The sequence below is a fragment of the Anastrepha ludens genome, chromosome 5 (genome assembly GCF_028408465.1).
Source record: "Anastrepha ludens isolate Willacy chromosome 5, idAnaLude1.1, whole genome shotgun sequence".
In the NCBI taxonomy this organism is placed as follows: Eukaryota; Metazoa; Arthropoda; class Insecta; order Diptera; family Tephritidae; genus Anastrepha; species Anastrepha ludens.
In genome coordinates, this window is record NC_071501.1 from 121,530,749 (window position 1) to 121,551,194 (window position 20,446).

Here is a 20,446-nt window from a genome sequence, read left to right on the forward strand (position 1 = left end):
CAGGTTCCCATAAAGCGACTGCATGAACTGACATTGCAAACAATTCTCGTGACCCTTACGAGTATTTGGGCAAATTTGAATAGTTTATTGATCTAAAAGAGTAAAAGATTATTTTATGCGCTTCATTTACATCGCAAAGAAGTTGATGTATACAGCAACATAAACACAAATTTAATTCCGTACCTAGAGGACAGCATTTAATAAAGTTTTTTTAATGAATTAATGGAGATCTATTTGTCATTTAGCAGACTTCGCAGCAATGCAATTAAATGAAATTCAAAAAATGCAGAGAATACTTCCACTTACCTTTTAGTTTATATTTATCTGGTTGTGCTTAGGTGTGGGTGCGCCCTGAAAAGTAAAGAAATTTAATTGAATAAATTACGTATTCAGTGGGCTTTGTATAACTGAAAAAAGTACTAAGAAAAAAATATTTTTGAATATAATTTAGTTGTATGTTCACTGTTACCCTCATTTTTTTCTTCTACGGTGACAATTAGTACAGTAAGCCTAAAAACACTGTAGATTATCATTTACAATGGCTTTGTTGTTTTTCAAAATAGTCCCTTTTTTGATTTATACACTTTTGCATGCCTTTGAATCATTTATCAAAACATTTTTCATACTCCGTCTGAAGTAGCTCTAAAATATGTCTTTTTGCACTAATCAATGACTTCTTTATCCATCGGGAAGTTTTGCTCGAACAGTTTGTCTTTGATATGGTGAGACAAGAAGATCTCATTAGGTGCGAAAAAAGCGAACTGTAACGAATTAATTATTTATTTGGAGTGCTTACAAATTACTTGTACTAGTATTGCCCTTCGTGGAAAACTGAACCAATAAAAATGTTTACTGTAAGTGGTTGGTTTTACTCAACTTCAATTGAACTACGGGTATACAATGTAACTATCTATATAAAAGCGGTTGGTTGGTTGGTTTAAGTGGTGATTCAGCAAGAATTCAACTAGCGCACAGTTTTGTTGCCACTTCCCCGCTACCAACAAATACGGGTTATTCCTTTACAACTATATCCAGTCTGTGCGGTTGAGAAACCTAATAAGGTTGCTTGAAACTTTATCAGCCTGCTCTTCAAGATTCCCAAAAAGCGGTTTGCCAAGGGTTAACAACCTCGCCTTCCATAGAGCAGAGCATTCCCAGGGGAAGTCGAAACTAATTTCATGTTTCTCCGGTTGATTACTAAAATGGCAGAATGACCTGTAAGGGATACCCGTTTTGGCGGCCTGCTCTCATATGGGCCAGAAGCCAGTTGTGACTGACGTTAGTCTGCAAGCAACCCTTCGTTTCATACTTATAAATGTTGAAGTTTGCTTGTAAGTGCAACGTTCTGCTGACTTCTCATCTACAAATCGCGATTTGTATGTATGATGAAGAAATTACATTCTTGTTCTTGCATTCTGATTCCACAAGAATGTTACCCATAGCAGATCCCCCTCTTGCCAGATCGTCTGCATTTTCGATTCCTTTAATGTTCCGATGCTCCGGGACCCAGATTAGGGTAACGAAATGAATTTTGCTCAAGGTGGTGAGGGTATTCCTACTTTGCTTCACCAGTTAAAAGGTTGTTATAACTTAATCCAGTGCCTAGTTTGCAGCTTGTCTATCTTAAATAATAGCGATAACGCGAAAGCTTGCCCTATTGCCAATACTTCCGCCTGGAAGACACTACAAGCATTAGGAAGACGCACAGATTTTCAATTATAGGTCTAATGAGAATATATATGTGCTTGCTACAACACCACAATCCATTTTTTTAACAACTAGTCTATACAGTAGTGTCGAAGTCGTTTAGTGAAAGTCCCTTCCTCCCGAGTTGGAAAGAGAGTGGAAGAGAGAGAAAATTCCTATAAAAATTCACTGTTTGTACGATGTAATCAGCCTAAATCAGATTCTAGAAAACGTTTGGCAGCTACAGAGAAAATGCTTTACAATGTCCTCATTCTCAAAACAGGATTGGTACATGGGGTATTCAATGATTCCCACGATAGCCACATGCTACATACTACACCCCCAAGTAGTCTCAGGTACATCCTACAAAGTTGTATGAGAAAGGTCGCTAATTTCCCGTTTGGTTCTTTCACAAAGCACTTGGCTACTCTGCAGGAGCCCAACTCAGAGCAACCTAGAAAGAGTTCAGGACCTAGTGGTATGCTTGCAGAACCTTCATTAGTCAGTTTATCAGCCAACTCGACCCCTGTAATACCACAATATCCAGGCTTCCATATAAGGCAAACTTTTTGTTGTGTTTTGCAACATTGTTTAGTTTTGTCTTACATTCAGCAAAGAATTTCGAAGAGCAGTGTGGATTTTAGTACAGCTTGACTGTCACTACAAATTCCAATACTAAAGGGTTTTCCAATAACATATGGAATGAAAGATAGAATTCGTGAGGCTATCGAGGACATAGGACAGCCACTTTGCAATTCGGTTATGGAAAATTTCATGAAAAGGATATTGTCCTGTAAGCGTGGTCGTCATAGTCATTGGCCTGATGTTATTTTCCACTATTAACGGCATACCTTCCTCTTTATAATGAAATAAACATCCAATCATTTATATTAAAAAATAACATTTTTCCTTGAATATCAAAATAACCACTTTTATTAGATAACCCTACTAACATGCGGCCTTTTCTCTTTACATTTAAGATATCATACACTTCCGTACCCATCTGTCCTGTAGCGTAAGAGTTTTTAGCGTATATGCCTACGTATCATCCATCGGTGTAGAAAGTGTACTGAAATATCGTTTCTGGTTCTCTGGACTTATCCATTGGTCTCTATCTAAGATTAAACCACCACACTTCCTACCGACGATAACGTAAGGAACTCTATTGTCGGCTGGCATCTGGAAAGCTTCTTTCATCAAATGATGAGGTCATAACGGCTGTGGAAGCATATTTTGCTGCCCCTTCAGATTCTCACTTTACGGATGGAATCTCGTTGGAATAACTGTATTGATGTTTAGGAAGACTAGACCGAATAATAAAGTCTACTTCAAACCAAAAAAATGTGTTTTTATTATCAAGCCGCAAAAATTATTGACCAACTTAGTAGCTGGTCTTGCACAGACGAACCTTTCTTTTTTTTGTATACCTCACTAGCAGAGCTAACGAAACTCTTAAGTATGGCAAATAAAAGAGCTCCGCGGTCTACCTTACCAGCCACAATCAATTGCATATTCACCTACATCTTTTAGGTTGCCCCACTGGCCAATTATGCCTACTTTATTTTGCGGGTAATGAGGCATCTTTACAAATTTTGTATGCTTGCCCGGCCCTGACTTATTTTCAAGTTGGGCATAAACTTATACTCATATTGGCATACATTTAACATAATAGCTAAAAGTTATCCTTAATTCCTTCACCACATTTTTACCGCACTGTACGCTATTACGTTAAGCAGCTTATTTGCCCCAAAAAATTATGCGCTCATGCTGTTAAAGCAGCTTAGATCAGAAATAATAATTCATACAAATATAAAACAAACACAGATTATATAGGTATCTGGTGGGAGAGTCCCTGTTTATTGGGCACTTTCTCGTTTATCAGATTTATATATACATATAGATATGCATATACATATACATAAACTCACACATACGCAGAGCCGTATGTATATCATGCGACAAAACGAATGCACGACATATTTTTTTGTGCGGAAAATACGCAACATCGTCAGGGAAAAAAATTATAAAAAGTCAATGCGGATTTCTCGAAACTCCAAACTTGCACTTTACTAGACTAAAATTTAATGAACTGTAAAACTGCATACTGCAATTTTTTCTAGGAACTCTAATTAAATAGCGTTAGGTGAAATTGGCAGGAAAGTTTCTGGAATTTTTCTAATTTTTTAGTCATTTATTTTGTTATTAAAAATTAGGCTGTATTTGTTAGACTATTTATTCTTTTACAATGCATCAACTGATTGGAAGTTTTAAAATTCAAAATAGGATATTTTTGTATAAAGCAAACTTCAAATTAACTACGTATAAATAAAATCAGAATAAACTTTGAAATAAATATGGGAATAGTGAGATACACAAATAGGAACCCAAGAGGACACAAGATGAGGATTAATATTGTCGTAGTTATAAGCGAAAATTTTTTATTAGATTTTAAAATCACATTTATATAGTTTTTGTTATATAATGGACTTTATTTTTATACAAAAATAAGAAAAAGAATGAGTAATCAGAAAGACAACCCAATGTGTGGCATGCTTCCAAAACAACTAAAAGGAAAAAAATTATCAAAACTGATCTAAGTATTTTCGCGCGGTGTTTGCACCTCGAAAATTCCTTTGATCTAAAATTTGGATTTAGGTACAGAAGTGTAAGAGACACGGACAAAGATTATTTCAATGCAATGATTGAAATGCATCTCCAAGATGTCGTCTTGCCCATAAAGCAAAAAATATGAAAGAAAATATTTCATTTGTGGAAATTAATACTACGAGCACCCCTAATGCCCGAATAGGCCTTTATGAAGCTATAATAAAAATAAAAACCAAATAAAGGCAAACTTGTTGTGCTTAGCAGATGTTTGTTATCTACTATTAGCAGGGGCATATGTGTTTTGCCTTTGAAGGCATATTTTCTTTAATATTCCTCACACTATAAATATGCCAGCAACAGCCAGAGAGATTTGGTTTTATTTTGTTTTACTATTTGTTCTCTTTTTTTCGCATGCGAAATGTGCAAATTAAATATATGACGTGTTTTTAGGGCATCATCAAATCATAATCGCACAGTCGAAGACACCCTCAGCAGAGCCGACACTTTAAGAGTATGCCATAAAAATCAGCTAAAGGCGCGAACAAACGACAGATAAGTGTAAGTGAATACAAATGCACAATTTAGTGAAATGGTATGTGGCTGTTTACTTATGTTAATTTCCTTCTACAATAGCCTCATTAATAAAACGACGTACATTCATATATGGTTTGCTTAGGTTAGGTTTCTGGTTGCCCATGAGAGGCCCCACTTGGACGAAAGAATAAATTCGCCGCTTGTGTTATTACTCTAGCGGAAAATGGGGAGGAGAGAATAGGCAAAAAGATAAAGGATCAAGTGATGGCATGAAGATGGAGGGTTTGGAAGCACAAGGTAGGCATACACCAGGCTGAAAAAGTCTGTGTTTAGTTTATCTTTCTACAAAATGTAAAATGGCTTAGAAAGTTATTTTATTTAAGTTATTTTATTTTTGGGTATTTTCTTCCATATAAAGGATATCTGCTCTTGTCAGCCCAAATCTTTATTCTCCTTGAGTTTGTGGGTTGATTTTTTAAATAGCACACCTTTCTTTTAGTTTTTTAGCTCATATTTTATACAAAATTATTTTTTGAATTTTTTCAAACTAATTTATCTGAATTTTTAGAAATCTATTGTATTTTTCTGAATTTTTCTAATTGTATTTTTTTGTATTTGATAAATTTTATTTTTCTGAGTTTTTCTAAGTTTATTTTTCTGAATTGTTCTAAATTTATGTTTCTGAATTTTTCCAAACCTATTTTTGTAATTTTTCGAAACTTTTTTTATTGAATTCTTCTTAATTTATTTTTCTGAATTTTTGGATATTTAGTCTTCTGACTTTTTCGAAACATATTTTTCTGAATTTCTTTAAATTTATGTTTCTGAAATTTTCCAACCTTTTTTTTCTAAATTTTTTTAAACTTATTTTTTTGAATTTTTCTAAATTTATTTTCCTGATTTCCTAATTTATTTTTCTAAAGTTTTCTTAATTTATTTTTCTGAATTTTCTAAATTTCTTTTTCTAAATACATATGTTTCAAATTTATTTTTCTGGATTTTTCCAAATTTTGTTTTCTAGATTTTTCAAAATTTATATTTCTGAGCTTTTCAAAATTTGTTTTTCTAAAATTTTGTTAACTTATTTCCCTTATTTTTTCAAAATTTATTTCTCAAATTTTTCTGAATTTTTCTGAATTTATTTTTCTGAACTTTTGGAAATTTAGTTTTCTGAATTTTCCGCAACATATTTTTCTGAAGTTTTCTATATTTATTTTTTTGAATTTTTCCAAAATTTTTTTCTAAATTTGTTTAAACTAATTTTTTGAATTTTTTTAAACTAATTTTGCTAAATTTTTTTAAATTTATTTTTCTGATTTTTTTTATTTTTTCTAAATTTTTAGTAAGAACTAAATAAAAAAAAATTATCGACAAATATTTAACGTGGCAAACATTGTGAATATTTTAGATAAAAAACTGAACGCATACTTTTTCGGGTTAGTGTACACATAGGCCAGCAAAAAGATTGCTTTAAACAATAAAGAAAGGCAAGTGGTGCGTCCCAATGGCATTTACAGTAAATTTACGGCCAAAGCTTCAGCGAAAGGCAAATTAACACACTAGTTTGCCCCCGCTTATACTACATAAACGCCTTTCGAGCCCATGGCTGTGTAGAATTTGCCGCTCATCTGCCTTTTTTTGTCGTCATTTCCGCCATAATCGCTTTTGCTGCCAAGTGATAATCCTTGCCGGTTACGAACCTCTTCGCCCGCTGTTGATCTCGTTTCCTTGCACTCATTAAGTATTACCATTGTTGTGTCTGCTACTCTTTATGTTGTCTTCGCAGTTTTTTTTGTTGGTGCTGCCAAAGTAGGTACGTACATTCATGGCAAAGGACGTAAGCATGTTAAGACTTATTGTCATCATTAGTCATTAACAGTGTGACGTAGGCTCAACGCAAAACGTTGTGAAACGCAAATCTAAGCAAAGCAGAAAAAAGTGGTGCAGAGCAGAGCAGAGCAGTCGCAAAGTCGCTGACGTTGATGTGCCCTGACATTTCCGACTCATATTCATTATTATAATCATGAAGAGTTATGTAGGTATGAGTACTGTGCACTTATATGCATGCATGTGTATGTACGTTTGTACGAAGGTGCTCGCTTAAGCAAATTGTCTGTGCTTTCTTCACCGAATAGACAGTAACCCGACCATGCGCCATTGTTTCTTTACGAGCCTTCAAATGCGTTCGTTTTGTTTCAGTTCACTCGGGTGTATGAGCATATTTATTGTTGTAATTTTTTTTTTGTTATTGCCTATTATGGTTACAGTGATTACCTCTCTTGTCACTGAGTATAGAGTAGCGGAAATATGATTTAGTTGAGTGCAGAAACTTCACTACAAGTGGACTAAATTATTAAAAGTGGAAAGAAAAATTATAATGGAGAGTAAGTGATTTAAAAAACATTCTAAGTTTACAATAAAATAGTAATTTTAAGTATATATGCTTACAACGAACAGTCGACCAACTCATGCCTTTAACACTAGATTGCCCTTGAAAGTAATTTTGGGTGATTTTTAATTTAAATTATAAAACCAATGGCAATTGCAGCATGTAAATGCAATTGTTAATAATTGCAGTTACCTTTCCCCGCCTTCATTTCCGGTATATATGTTTGTGTTAAACATATTTCTTTGCAATGCAGCCATTTTGGGCAATCAAGTTTTATCCTAAGATTCAGTATTTCTAAAGTTAAGCATCTTGGTGCAACAGCCACAGCTTTTCATGTCAGCTCAGTAGGGAAAAGATATCGATATTAACTAAATCGCCTTCTGGATTTCTCTACTTCACATCGTTGGCCTATTTCGCCTTAAACTGAATGGACTCTGAATTTCTTCGAGTTCGGGTGGTCTTTACGTTTGATGGGTTTTATCCTACACTCATTCCTATGCTTCTTGTAATACCTGACCGGCCTTTCATATGCGCACACACAAGTTTTATGTGTCCATATGGCCAACTCGTATCGCCCGCAGCCAAGGCAAACCATTTTTTATGTGTTAAAAAAGTATCGAGTCACAGTCACAGCAAAATAATTATATCTGGCCACTCCTTGATCCGCACTGCAGTGCTAGTGGCTCGTAAGCCGGAGGTTTATGCTACAAAATATTATCCTGACATTTCAGGCTTTTGAAGACTAAGTACTGGGTGATTGAGAAAACTTCTGTGGACCAGAATAGAATAGTTTTATGTCAGCTCGCTGTCAAGGACAATTATCATTGTTTTGGTCTTTTGAACATTGCAGTAGTATTTCGGTCAAGCTAAATACTAGTGGATGGAATATTCTATTTACTAAGCCTTTCAAAGTGTCAAAACGTGGGAAGGAACTGATTATTCATGAAGGACTTCAAAACTTGGCGAACTGTTTTATAGGAGACTTCGAGCCTTAGTGGGGCTCACTGTCAAGATTTCTTATTGAAATCTGCACGTTTGCGTCTACTTATCTCAGCAATTCCCTTATGGAGTCTCATATCAACAGCTGTTAGCACTAAAGCTGATAATTGGATAGCCGAGTGATGCCCACTCGATCCATTGGCGTACTTTCCGTGCAAACTTATGTTTATATTCATGTACAACGCTCATTTGGATTCCCGCTCACAGTACCATAGCGGAAAACTAATGGGTTGATGAGTTGGATGGCTAGACAGGGGACCTTCCAGATGGTTACACCGGGAGATGAGAAGATTGATGTTCCTTTGAGAGCCTGCGGTCTGCTGCTGAAAAAATTGACCACGCGTCAACTCAGCGAGCACAGGATTAACGCGCAGACGTGCAAGTCGAGAGATTCTTCTGGTAATGGGTAGCTGCAGGTGCTCAAGGGAACTTCTGAGGAAAAGCTGCAGCTATCGCTGCAATAGACAATGCTGGTTGATGTCCTTACCCTGCTTATTAGGTATGCACGCGGTGAGGCATGTGATTGCCTCCAGCTCTTTCTGCAGAAGCTGTCTGAAGTATGAGGTGGAAGCGTCGCAGCACCTTCTCCTCAGCTGCCCTCCTCTCATCGAGCAAAGATTCAGAAATCTGCGCTCTCCCTTTTTTGCTATACCTGCGTATATAGTGCTGTTGGTGGAGATATTATCTGACTGATACTGCCCAAGCCAAATTGGCACAAAAGATGCCAAAAAACCACTGCCTTTTATCAACCCGAACCGTTTGGATTGGACTATGAATCTGTTTACCCTATATTCTTTTTCCAATTTCTTTCAAGTGAACCATCGAGATTTCCCCCAGCATTCTATGTCATAGAGCACCCAGACTTGGGCACTCACACAGGTAGTTGAAGACTGTTTCCTTAGGTTCTTCTTGCCATCTTCTTCGCATGGTCTCCCAGAAGCCAGCGTTCGGTTATTGTTGACGTAACTCTGAATATGTCTGCGGGTCTTTGAGCAGACCGGCGGATATAGAAGCTTTAAACATTACATGCCTGGTGAATTTTATCAACAACTTGAAGCGGTTAACGCAGTGTAATTAGTCACCGTTTGGTAAGCCTCCTCCTGTCCAAAGCGCCTACTTCCTTTACCCCATCTATTCAGTTTTTGCTCTTTTGTTATTTTCGTTCTCCTGTTTTCCTCTTTGCCCAAGTGGGCTTTGTTTGATTGAAGAATGGCTAACTCATTCAGTAGGAAGTCACTGAGTGAAGTATGCACGAACACAAATATATTTGACCCTTTGAAGAGTAAGAAAAGTATAAATTCATCACCTTCAAAATTCTTTGTTTTATTGAAAGAGTGTCAGAGACTTCAATATGAGTGAGACTGTGCACTCACGGATTCACACTATTAGCCAAAAGCGCCGTGGTAGGTTTCACTCGGGGCTTGGAAGCGCTTACCTATAGCAGTTAAGTAAGTTTTTTGTAGTGTAAATTTCTATTTTGCGTAAAGTTCTCAGAGCATGAACGCCTAAAAATAAATTTTTGTATTAACGCGCCAAATTCGGATCACATTATTGCTTTAAGGCTCATTACTTTAATTTCTATAATTTTTCAAACTTTAACAGGGCATTGAAAGCCGTTGAAAGTTGAAGCCGAAAATGACCTTTGCTAAATTTATTATTCATAGAATTAAGAATTTTTATAGAGTACAATTTTTTTTCATAATTTAATTCGATTCACCCTAAATTTGCGCGTTTCTCCCGGGTAACTCATCCCGCTTTCAAAAAAAAAAGCATTTGAAGTCATTGCATACTTTTAAAATCCGTCATTCACCACCCACGCGTTCTATTTATATGCTTACTATTTATCATCAAATGTTTCTTTCTAGCTTTTTCTCAAATCTGCCAAATTTCTGTTAGGGAAAACTTCGCTTTTTTCCACTAAATAAATTGTTCAGCCATAATGAGCCATCAGCGGAATTCGTAATTTATGCGACAAAATAAGAACGCGCACAAAGTGAATATCTCTGCACATACTGCCGTACGTATAACCGAGCTATGTTTGCGTACTTATGATGCAAATATCTGCTATTCAGTGTGCTCACACCACCGCATCGCCGCATTTGATACTTCAGCCCAACAGGCGCTGACCGAAGCAGTAATAAAATGAATATTTCTTGAGCTGTGATAATGAGCGTCATTACCACTCACCCGAAACCACAACGCGCCGTATTCGATTGACCCTTGTGCTAGCAAGGGAGCGTCAACAACACTGACACGCAACAGCGCACATACAGCAGTGTTCGAAATAATAGCAGTGCGATATATTACAAAGTTTTGACTACTTATTTATTTTTTTTTTGTTCTTGTTGTTGGAGCTATAAGCGTTTTTCTAGTTCTGAATATTAGAAATTTTATTAAGAACTAGCTGACCCGGCGAAATTTGTTCCGCCCCACAGTGCGGCCGATTCCCAAAAAGCTGGTCAAAAGTCGAAAAAAAAGTTTCTAGATAGAGTTTTTTTGTCTTTGGGTTGGCTACAGTAATGCCTTGAGTAGTGAAAACGGTTCATAGCAACGTCCTGTACCCTAAGTATCCTCTGTATTTTCAGTCGCAACGTGGCCTTCGTTTGAGCATCGTATTACTGTCGATGAATAGTGAAAGTTGTACACATTTGAAAGATTTTGTAATGGAGTAAATTGAACAAAACCAAATGGAATCATCTTCGGAAGGTTAGTAAAATACGAGAAATCTTTAGTACATATCAATACCTCGACACAAAATGTTTAGCTGCAGCAATACGTAGATACATTTTTTGCAATTTTTTTTTTTATAAAATTTGAGTTTTCAAACTGTATAGTAATACAACGCCGTCATATGCTGCTTTGAAACCTATTAAAGGTTACTCAAAAAAGTAATGGTTACTGAATAAAACAAGATTCAGCTGCTACCACTTGCTACCTTGCGACCCCGAAAACATATAAATTTACATGCATCTTGATTGAATATACGCTATTTCACGTGAGGGGGTGGCCAATAGGGGTGGAAGGGGGTGGATTTTCAAAATTTTAAGATCAAATTCATAATCAGCGACCCCGACAACCCCCGAGTAAGAAATTTTGAATCAATTACTTAATTCTTTGAGTTTTGGCCAGCTTTTCGGGAATTGGCCGCACTGTGCGCCCTAGAGGCAATAAAAAAGCAGATTTTTGATATTATTAAGTTAATTTTTTTATTAATCAAGTATTTCAATGAACCTTTAATAGATTGCACTCTTAAGCATCTTGTGATACACGACATTTTTTGTTTTATTGTCAGGTGCAAGAACAAATAACGCAGATGGTTTTCCGACCCGTGAACATGCCACCTATAATTGACCATGTGAGAAACATTGATTTTCTAGATTCAGACCACAAACTTTCAAGGATTGCCATTGTGATTTGTTAATGGTCATGCGAATGCAAGACGGATCGGAAATTGAAGTCTTTTAAACTCAAACGGAAGATCCGTTGGGATCATCGCGATCCTCAATTCATTTACCACCAAACGCGTACCGTTGCAAAGTTTTGGTGGGCTTATGTTTCGAAGCATGATTACTACGGAGCCAACTTTTAGGCGTAAATAGTGCGGTTGTAAGCCAGGCACATCCAAGGAGTTTAAAAATTCAATTGGATAGTTGGTGGCTTCATCTTCATTTGTTACACAGTCAATGGATTTGAATGAATGCATTGTTCCAATGATATCATTTTGACTTATGTAGTTTAGGTCATCCACATCTTTATTCTTAGCCGCTAAAATTGCTCGCTCACTCAACCATTCATTATTTTTGTAGTTATTAATGATGTTTGGGAATACTTTGCGTTTGTCTTTCGATGAGACAAAGTTACAGAAATTCTGAGGAAATGAAATCAATCCGCTCGATTCGTCGACAGGTACTCGACCATTACCGATAGTCAGTAATTGCTCAGAGAAATCTTCAGTAGATGTGTCATTAAGCAATGCAACTCTCATATTTGTTGTCAGCTGAAGTTTCTTCACATAGCGCCATAGATTCGATGATTTGAGGCAAGCGTTTATTTCGTCAGTAGCCGTTGATCTTGGAATTACTGGCAGTGTTTGGCGGAAGTCGCCAGACAGTACAATCATTGCGCCTTCAAAAAAGTCAATAATGGCAATTTCACTCTTCCACTAAGGCAGCACAATCCGGGCATTTCTGCGGAAAACTTCAATGCGCCACAATACTCGCAACCAACGTTCATTGACCCAATGCAAACGCCAGGATGCAAGCAGTAATCAGTGTTGCAATCATATCGAAACGCTGCTCGATTCAAATCAGCACTTGATAATTTTCTTCTTGTGCGTCGAAATGATGTACTTGTTTATCTCTGTTATCCGTTCGACGATTTCGCATTGCCAACCAAGCCATTTCACGGGCTGCCTCGCTTTGCTCTTGTGATTGAGAAGCACGAAGTCGAGACATACTAACGCGGCGCTCTTCACGGGCAATTCCTTGTGCTTCTTCAGTCGTTTCATTCGCAATGTTTCGTATCCTTCTTGCATTACGGCTTTGTCGGGGAAGATTCGATTGTCTTAGTCGCGACATTAATAATGATGATTCAAAGAGAATATAAATTACTGTGACTATATACATATTTCTGACAAAATTTATATTATCAAATTTTCTACTTAACCATAGTCAAAATTTCGTTTTGCTGTCATTTGCGTTTTGTTATTTCATATCAGATGCCCTTTTTTATACCACATTTAATAGTGACTCACAGAAACGCGTTCGAATGGGACAAAAAGTATCCTATGTCCGTGTCCTGGTTCTAAGCTACCTCTCCACTAATTTTCAGCCACATCGGTTCAGCCGTTCTCGAGTTATAAATAGTGAAACTAACATGACTTTCTTTTATATATGTATATAGATTTATTTCGATTTATTTGCGAGTTATCAAAATCTTTGTAATCAAATGTAGTTAAAAGCACAGGTGCGTGCCGCGACCATGCGAAGGATAGATTGTATTAAAAATCATTTAGCAGTAGGTAGGCGATGACAAAGAATGGCGAGTGACGAAAACGAAGAGCAAGACGGTGGTATATGGTGATGTGATTTTTTACTGCAGCTTACTGCCAGTGGTGACGTGATGTTTGTCGTGCCTAACTCACATTTTTTATGCACGCACTTTTGTATTGGCCACCGATTAGCAGGACATCTAACCGAACAAAGAAACTGACCTGCCGCCAAATATGATATAATGCACAGTTAGTGCGCTGCTATTGTTCAGTGACTGCACCGCTATTATGCTGCGGTATTCCAGCAAAGATTTCTGTGTTTCACCACTTGTTATGTCTACTCTTATCCTATTTCACGTCGGCTCTCCTTGTGCGATATCTCCAGGTCAAACGGTCCTGATTCGCCTCAATACTCACGCCTCTGTTTCGCATTTCGTTTTTTTAGTTATTTGTCCATGATTTTTGTTATCTGTCTGTCCTTCTTTTAAACTTCTCCATCTGTAACTAGCCTCGCTGTGTCAAACTCTGGTCTTCACATAACATGGCCGTACCAGCAAAGGCGAGATTCCTGAAGTTTTGCACTTGTTGATGACGGATTTGTGACGCGGCTAAATTCCCTTTTTGCAAGCTCTGGTGCAGTAAATAAGACGGCGTTTGTTTACTCTTTAGAAAGACTGAAAACTTAATTCAACGATCAATAAGTTTACAATTAATATGTTAAAATATTATAAGTTTCTTACAATTGTTTATATGCGCGTCCATGCGCTTTCGTCAACGTCTGGAATAGAAAAGAAAGCTTGCTTCTGTATGACAGCTGTTGATTGGCGAATGAGAAGAACGGAGAGGTGAAAAATGCGAAGTAACCAAAGTAACCTTTCGCAACAGCGCTAATTGAAGTGACTTTGGTAGCCAAGCATAAAGCAGTTACTTTAAAAAAGTTTTTAATTCTATGAATAATAAATGTGGTGAAGCTCATTTTTGTCTCCAACTTTCAGTGAGTTTCAATTATAGAATTTGTAGAAATTAAAGTAATGAGCGATAAACCAATAATGGCGCATAAATACAAAACTTTATTTTTAGATATCCTTACTCTAAGAAGTTTATCGAAAAACGGAATTTAGCTGCTAATCATGTCACATTTTGTGACAAGGTGTGCCACTGTTTTGAAAATATTCATCAATTTGTCTCATTTCGATTTACTGTCATTGAAATATGTTGACATTTCTTTAAAAATTTCCGTTCGGATCATAGGTTTTGCTGTATATCCTTGTCGCAGAAGACACTCTCCTGCTCTGCCATTCACAATCGATTTGGTATACAATTTCTCGCTCAAAATTACCATCTTTTCTTTAATTTTCTTCTTCTTCTTAGCATCACAGTCCTTGAAGAACCATTGATTCATTCATAACCTTGTGCCATCTGTGTCTATCTAAGGATGGGTGGAGGTACCACCGCCGCACGTGTAGCTTTTCGAGCACAACTTTCACGTCTTGGAGCCATCTTTTTCTGGAGCACCCTCTTCTTCGGTCTTCAACAGGGTGTAATTCTGCTGGCTTTCGAGTTGTTCTCTCCTCGAGCACTCTAAACACGTGTCCAAGCCATCTTATTCTCTGAGATTTCAAAAGTCTTATCACAGCTTCGAATTTTGCTAATAGCTCCAGCTCATTGTTGTATCAAATTCGATAGGTACCGTCTTGCAGTCTTACAAGTCCATATATTTTTCTCAAAATTTGTATTCACTTTTATAGCCCATTGAATTTTGTTATATCTAATAAAGTGCAATATTCAGCTAGCTCCAAAATTGCATGAGATTTGGATATGTTTTATTCTGTTGGCCACCTTCTGCATTTTACTCTCATAAAAAAAATTCGAGAATTTGTTATATGGAAGAAAATGCATTACAGCATTGACAAGAAGGAATACCAAAAATCAACGGAAATTGTAAGTCAATTTAAAGCGATCTGTCACCTCTCAGTTGAAAATATTGGTCACATCCCTCAATTGTAGCAAAATAGACTTTGAATATAAGGAAGAAGCCAATTTAAATTGGCGCATTAGACACCAATTTGATAGGCTACAAAACAGTGTAACAGGAATTTTACTAAAAACTCAGACTAAAATGTTCAAAACGAATAAGTAATGAACTCCAACTGCTATCACTATGGGCCGAATCAGTATATGCGTGATTGTAAGTCAACTAGGTCAATTTAACCTAACCATTCGACTAAAAAGTTTTAAATTTTTATGAAAATTTATTGAATTTTTTAAATTTTTTTTACAAAGTTTCAAACTCTAAGTTAAATTTGTTTTAGTCCAATTTACATTATTATAAAAACTAAAAAATAAATAAATAGTCAATATTTTGCAATATGTCGCACTACTATTTTTGAGAACACAAGTGTATCTCCTCCCTTCACTCGCAATCCGTCGCATCATTAACCGTTACATTTGCTTTCACTTCTTGCTGCTGCCACTGCTTCTCTCTCACTCTCGCTGTCTCTACCTCTGCTACTGCCACTGCAACTGTTAACCAAGTTGTGGCCAAGTGTTGGTCATTAGTTGTGGATGAGATTAATGATGCAATTGGGTATGCCCGCTCTCGTTTATACAACTGACTGCACTGTTATTCTTTTCAGCTTTTTTATGTACACAGTGGTCTACCATATACGAGTAGACGTCGAGTGGCGACCAACAGCCGCTTCTGTTCCGCTTAGTTAGTAAAATAATTTAATCTCAGTAAGAACTTTCGCTTAGTTGGGCGAAAGCGCACAATACAACAAATTCAATGGGTGTTTATAAAGTAGGAAATGAAAAAATTATAATAAGTAGAAGTAGCAGGAAGGAAAAATACCACAGAGAAAGGGCAACTGCGTTGTAAATACATTCTTTTTTTTTTGTTTTGTATTTTTTTTTTCCTTGATACGAGTAAAGCACACCGGAAGATTCTGGTGCAAGATAGTTGCAGGTATAAATTAACAGACTTCAATTTTCAAACTAAAGAAAGGCTGTTGTAAGCGCTGATTTCCACTTGAGATAATAAAGTATGAAGGACGCGTTTCAATGCGGACCTCTTTAAGACGCGTCGGTAGTCAAAGCACTTAATTATAATTTTAAAAATCTAGACGTAAGCATAACACAGAGGAGCTTTATATCGCAGCTGTGCGTATTACTGGCTCTTTCAACACACTGACGTGATTTTGGAATATATCCAACAACTCCTATGACGAAGCAAATTTGGGCAAGTCTTGAATGGCATAATCAAATCACTTTCTTTAGTAGGCAGTAACCGGAGCTCGAAGAAGAAAATGCCGTGTATTTCTTATAAGGAGAAATAGGCAACACCGCAAAGGGAGATTTTATAAAAAATCAACCGGATTTTTTAGGAACTTTAAACTTGCGCTTAAGCTTCCGACTACAAAATTATGTAAACGATGTAGCTTCCAGCTAACCTCGGCTGAATTTTTCTCGAAGATGTTTGAAACGCACAGCGGTAGAGACCGATGTAGAGCCAATAGCGATTATATTGTAAAAAAGTATTGTATAACAAAAGATACTAAAATTGAATGGGCCATAAAACTGCGTGTTAAAAATTAAACTACAAACTCTAAATAAAATCTTTTATTCTTTTTTCTTGTATTTTTGTTCACTCTGCTCGGTAGCATAGGGCCTCGACAAGACTCTTCCATCGTGTATGGTTCTTGGGCATTGTTCCTGCAACCTCCCATGTGATGTTGGCATCTTGCTAGCTCGCACAACATCGTTCTTCTTCAAGTAACATTTGGCCGATCGTGACCTCTACTCCCTTGCGATTTCCGCTCCAGTTCGATTCTAGTGATGCTATCTGGTGGTTTTCTAAGTGTGGGACCTAGGTTAGGTTAGGTTTGGCAGCCGCATCGCACATAGAGGCAGCGATACCACTTAGACCACGAAATTGATCCGCTGTGAGCCGCAGGGGCTAGGCTACTTTTGTGTGTGACTTATCCAAATAAAAAATTGAAAATGTTTATAAATGCGATGCGAATTTAAGAAGCTTGATAAAGTCTTGCACAACAGGTTCCTCTGGAATTGTGTACGTAATACTGAAGAGAACCCGCAAGCCCTCCGGGTTTTTATTTAATGAAAAAGTTTTACTTGAAGTTTACCATCCCTTTTGTTTTATAGGGACAAACATATACAAATTTATTCCGCAGAAGAAACGGCAAATATTTTTGCCGACTTTTTTATTACTAATTTTGTATGCGATTCGCGTATTAATCTAAGGTATTTAGGGTTTTCAGATTCCTCTTTGTCCTTTAGTGCATTACTTGCAACACCTTACAATTCCGCAACCCTCACCCATAACCACTGCTGATGGTCTGTTACAAGTTCTCCAAAAGTCTGCTTTTCGCTCACAAAGCAATTAATATTAATATTTAATAGAGAGCATCTTAGAGTTGGACTATTTCTACAGGATTGGAAAAAGGCTCATATAACTCCAATCTTTAACCGTTAGAAAGAGAGGGACGTCACAAATTATAGGTCTATTACGAAATTGGCAATAATTTAAGACTTAATTTATTCGAGACCCTTGACAAGAAAAAGCTGATTTTTGCTGTCTCTAAACTTATAAGCGCGAATCAACATGGATTCATGAGTGAAAGGTCTACGTGGATAGACCAAACCTTGGAATTTTTCATGACGACTGTATCGAAAGCTTCAAGGCTGGCTATCAAGTAGATCTCATCTACTTGGACTTTTGCATGGAAATATTGCTGAGTAAATTAGCTAATTTTGGTTAAAATTTTAAAGTCCTAAATTGAACAGCATCGTATTTGTCTTGTAAAACCTGAACAGTTGCACTGGAGAACATAACTGCCCATCCTTTTCAAGTAATGTCTTTCGTTTCTCAAGCATCATCGGCCCAAAAACCCGAGTGTTATATTAAAGTGTTTTAATAATATTTAACCTTTTATCAATAATCTAAGTTCAAGTTATTTTCAAAAAGTTCTGCTATGCGCTGAGATATCATAGTAAGGGTTGTACAAATTAGGCCATGGCCTTTATGCACTGCGGCCAGATTTATCTATTGTGCGCCCCTAATTAATTAATTATAATTATTTAGTATACCGAGGAATCGAACCAGCTCCTTAGGAGGGAGCAGTTGTAGGTCTTCCTCCTCTAATAGGTACGAGCACAGGACTCTTTGTCTCCTATGGTCTAATGCCTCACAGTTGGATATTAAGTGCTCCATTGACTCCTCTTCATTACAGCATAACCTGCAGGATCTTGTACTAGATAACCCTATTGTGTTAAAGTGTTTATTACAAGCAAAGTGACCTGTAAGTAGAGATGGGTTTAGACCTGGGTATTTACCCAACGCTGGGTATTTACCCATTTATACCCATTTTCATACCCGGGTATTTACCTAATTTCGGGTAAATACTCATTGTCACGTAGAGTAACAGAAATGTGAACATTTTCGAATTTATTTTGAATTGTTTATATATTTCTTGATGCGTTTTGCTCAGATAAGGCAGTTTTGTCTGCATCGAACACAACAACAATTCTTAATAAGAACCGCTAATCAGTGTGATTATGGCAATTCAATGTAATGAGTGGGAGCGATGGCAACAACAATGCTGAAGTAACTACAATAGAAAGATCAAAGTTTCGAAACCCAAGCTTGAGCATCAGGTGCATAAAAAGAATTTCGTTCATTCATTCTTAAATATTCGTTCCCAGCGATTAGTAAATGAAATAAAGTGCGCGGGTTGATAATTATATTTTAAATGATGGGAAGACCAAAAAATGAAACTGTTTGGAAACATTTTCACAGAAGCGGAGGTAGCAATGAAGTTTCATGCTCACATTGCGAACAGCGGTACAAATTTGCAAATGTAAATAAAATGGCAAAACATTTAATAACGTGCATCAAGTGTCCATTATTAATAAAGCAACGAGTTCAAGACATGCTTGCAACCAATGTGACAATAAGCAAGATACAGACAGCAATTGATCCTCCGCCTTCATCTGATTTACATATGCATCTTCCTTCAAATTTAGCACAATACAACTTAGCTAAGGCTATATTTGTAACCGGCGCTCCTTTGGCTATGGTGGAGCATCTATTGTGGAAGGACTTTTTTAAGGACCTTAATCCACATTTCAAGACTCCAACTAGAAAAGCAATTTCCTCCACATATTTGGATAAAATTTATAATGAGATGAGTATGGGCATTACTCTGCAACTAAAAACAGCAAATTTTTTACATATTCAATGTGATGGATGGAGTAACATTCGTAATGAAGGTGTTGTAACTTTCTCATATCAAAGCCAGAAACTGTATTTGTGAAAAGTTTGGCAACACAGGCCAATCGGCATACAGCTAACTATTTATCAGAGGAAATTATTAAAATCATGAAGGAATACGGTGAACAAAAGTTTTTTGTGTTAATTGGTGACAATGCTGCAAATATGCAAAAGGCGTTCAAAATAGTAAAAGAAGCCTACCCGAATGTTGTGCCTATGGGTTGTGTAGCGTATAGTCTTCATTTAATTTGTCAGGATTTTTTTAAAATGCGATACCTTACAGAAGAATTACTAAGATGTTGTAAATATAATCAAAACAACCAATAATATTAAAAACAACCAAGTTCTAACAGCAACTTTAGCTAAAATTGTGAAAGAAAAAGGAATCGGTGAACAATTAAAACTACCATCCAAAACAAGGTGGGGAAGTTACTTCTATTCAATGCAGAGTGTAATAAAAACAAAAGCATCCCTTCAGGTCATAGCAGTTCATGAGCGAATTAATCTACAAGCCGATATAAAATCACAGTTACTTAGCGAAATCTTTTGGGAGCAATTAAATTTAAGCTCAAACATATTCGGTTGCATTACAGAATGGATTTGTAAGCTCGAATCAAATGAATTTAATATACACAGGGTATATTTCGCGTTTAATGAAATTAAAAGTAAGCTTGAATTAGAGTTTGCTTCAACTATGATACTGAATGATGCCGAAAAAACTGAGCTATCAACCATATTGAATACACGATTTAAAAAAACCATAAAACCGATACATTTAGCTGCGAATTTGCTAGATCCTAAGGCACAAGGAAGTGATCTTCATCCCTCTGAGGAGGTAGATGCATTGGAATTCATTCACACAATATCACAGGCGCTAAACATAAATGTAATGGCAGATTTTGCGAATTACAAGGCCAGAAATGATTTCTGGGCAAAAACTTTTGCCTGGAGC

The 20,446-nt window shown here is 36.6% G+C and overlaps 1 long non-coding RNA gene across 1 annotated transcript in view; it reads right to left on the reverse strand.

The window, feature by feature from the left end:
* Positions 1-244: 244 nt before the first annotated feature.
* The window catches only part of LOC128863905 (uncharacterized), a 111,881-nt gene continuing 91,679 nt past the window's right edge, over positions 245-20,446 (reverse strand). The window contains exon 3 of the long non-coding RNA XR_008454635.1: positions 245-351. This is a non-coding gene — a long non-coding RNA (uncharacterized LOC128863905). The remainder of the gene's footprint in view (positions 352-20,446) is intronic.